The sequence below is a fragment of the Phoenix dactylifera genome, chromosome 3 (genome assembly GCF_051530095.1).
Source record: "Phoenix dactylifera cultivar Ajwa chromosome 3, Ajwa_hap1_PhDact_Kaust_v1.1, whole genome shotgun sequence".
Lineage (NCBI taxonomy): Eukaryota > Viridiplantae > Streptophyta > Magnoliopsida > Arecales > Arecaceae > Phoenix > Phoenix dactylifera.
This window is the reverse complement of record NC_143192.1, coordinates 4131273-4133880: the sequence shown is the minus strand read 5'-3', so window position 1 is coordinate 4133880 and position 2608 is coordinate 4131273.

The following is a 2608-nucleotide window of genomic DNA, read 5'->3' as shown; positions in this document are numbered from 1 at the left end:
TTGCTGTTCTACCCTTTTTTATTCTTATTTTTGCATATATACCCATGTCATCTAACGCCGTTAAAAAATTAGCGGTTTCAAATTAAAATGACTAAAATACCCTTAATGGTTAGGCGTACAAATAGAAATTTTTTAAGGGTATACAAGCAAATAGTAACTTTACAAGGATATTCATACAATTTTCTATTTTTAGAAGGGTATATAAGCAAAAAAAAACTTAGTAGATGAAAAGAATTGAGATACATTTATTAATGTGATAGCCTTTATAATCCTGTATTTATTAGGAAATGCATTTGGTTCTATGACGAGAGGCCTGTTTCTTTATCATGAATATAACAAAAATATATAATAGGATTTATTCTCAAATAAAATATATGGTATGCAGCTAGAAACCAAAAAATAGAGCTTCAATATAGGTTCACAATAAAAAATAGGAATGAAATAAAATCAGCTACAATAATCATTATTGTTCTTCTAACACTTGTAATGATTTTTTTTTGGTTCAGATTAATAAAAGAAAAATAGTATAAATCAATGAAAGGGAAGAGAGGGTAACTTGATATTGAAATATTTTTTTATAATCAACAGATAGGAGAGATATGAAAGATTTGAAAGATAGATCGCACCAAAAGATAAGTTTTGCGGTTAGAAGAATTTTTGTTTATCATAGGTTGGATTACAGAACTGGGAGGAATAGGAAGGAGATCGCGAGCGAGCTGCATCGCGAACGCCCGCGATCAGGATCCTGATACGTTGGGGGCGGTGGGGAAGCCCACAGCGGGTGGGGTGGGGATGCCGAGCGGCGGGGGGGAAGCCCACGGGGGTTGGGGAAGTCGGGCACGGCGGTTGGGAAGCCCACGGGGGGGACGGCGGGGGGGAGCTCGCGGGGGGGACGTCGGGGGGTGAGGGGAGAACGGCGGGGGGGGGAGCTCGCGGGGGGTGGGGAAGACGCGCCGCACGGGGGGGACGAAGGGGGGGGGAGCTCGCGGGGAATGGGGAAGACGTGCCGCGCGGGGGGCGGGGAGCTCGCGGGGGGGACGGCGGAGGCGAGGAGCTCGCAGGGGATGGGGAAGACGCGCCGGGGTGGGGTTGGAGTGGTGTAAGGATTATAACGTCATTTCAAAATTTAATTTTATTTTTAATTCATATAAATATTATTTTTTTAACACCGTTAAAGAACTATTATATTAGGGGTATTTGTACAATAACAGAGTTTTACAAGGGTATACATGCAAATATTAATTTTGAAAGGATATTCATTCAAAATCTAATATTTAGAAGGGTATCCATGCAAAAAGCCCTTAAAAACAATATGGTTAATATTCATGTTCGACCATGCATATAAATAAGGATTCTTTGCACATAAACATTTACAAATCTAACTTATTGAATATCCACCCCGAAAGTAACTATTTACATACGCACCCCTCAAACATCTTGGTTTTGCATGGATGCCCCTCCTATTAGATGTTTGGCTAACAATTCTAATAAATAACCCTTCCGAATATCATTTGGCATAATTATCCTTTTATGTTAACATCCCTGCATTTGTTATATATTCCTCAAGAATATTATTGTAAGGGGTGATAAATTATTTTATTCCTAAAATGATTACTTCTCAACACCGTCAACTAAAAATATAACCGCATATGTATTCATGCAAAAATATGATGTTTTAAGAGATACATATGCAAATAGTAATTTTCGAAGGCTAGAAATACAATAAGCTATTTTTGTAAGGGTAATGAACAAAAAAAAAGGAGAAAAAGGGAAGAAGAGGAATAACATGACAAGAGAAGAAAATGATCTTTTTAATGAGTAGAGCAAGAACAAGAGGAATGACATGAGAGTGGGCTATTGAACAACTAGGCAGCATATTGAAGGCTTGCTAGTAGTAGAATAGGTATTGGAAAGCTTCATAAGAGCCTCCAGTTGGTGATACATATGCGAAGGAGGAGGTTCCGAGGTAAGAAGAAATAGGGAAAGGAATAAGCAAAGTAAAAGCATCTTGTAAGTTATGTATTTTCACTTTCAATTTATGTAAAATAAAAAATTATTTCAGTATAATAGTGAAAATAAGGTAATGAAAGAAAGTACAAATCAAAAAAAGTTATTTTTTCTTCTAGTATAAGTCTACTCTGCTGCTATGTAAGTAATCTATGCTTTACAAGTGCATAGGTAGACCGCCTAGGCACCTATACAGCACTCTTAACAACACTATCAAAAAGAATGTAAAGCATTTTGGCCAAAGTTTTCGAGAAAGGTTATTTCTGCAATTAACTCCCATTAGTAGTTATTTGGACACTTAAAAGTAAGATAGTCATATCGAGAACCATTGTTACTAACTAACAAAGATAGTCATTTCTGCAATTGCGTATCCCTTTTACTATAAAAAGGGAAAGAAGGCTTTATTCGGGCTCTAGATGCACTATCTACTAGACAATTGATATCGATAACAACATGGACAAGGCTTCTCAATCTATCCATTACCTTTTACTTTTCTCTTTTTCCTCCCCCTCCTTGGTGTAGACCTAATTAACTCTAGAGTTTATTTTAGTTTTATCAATCATTTTGTGTTGTGTTTTCAATGATTTGATGTATCAATGAT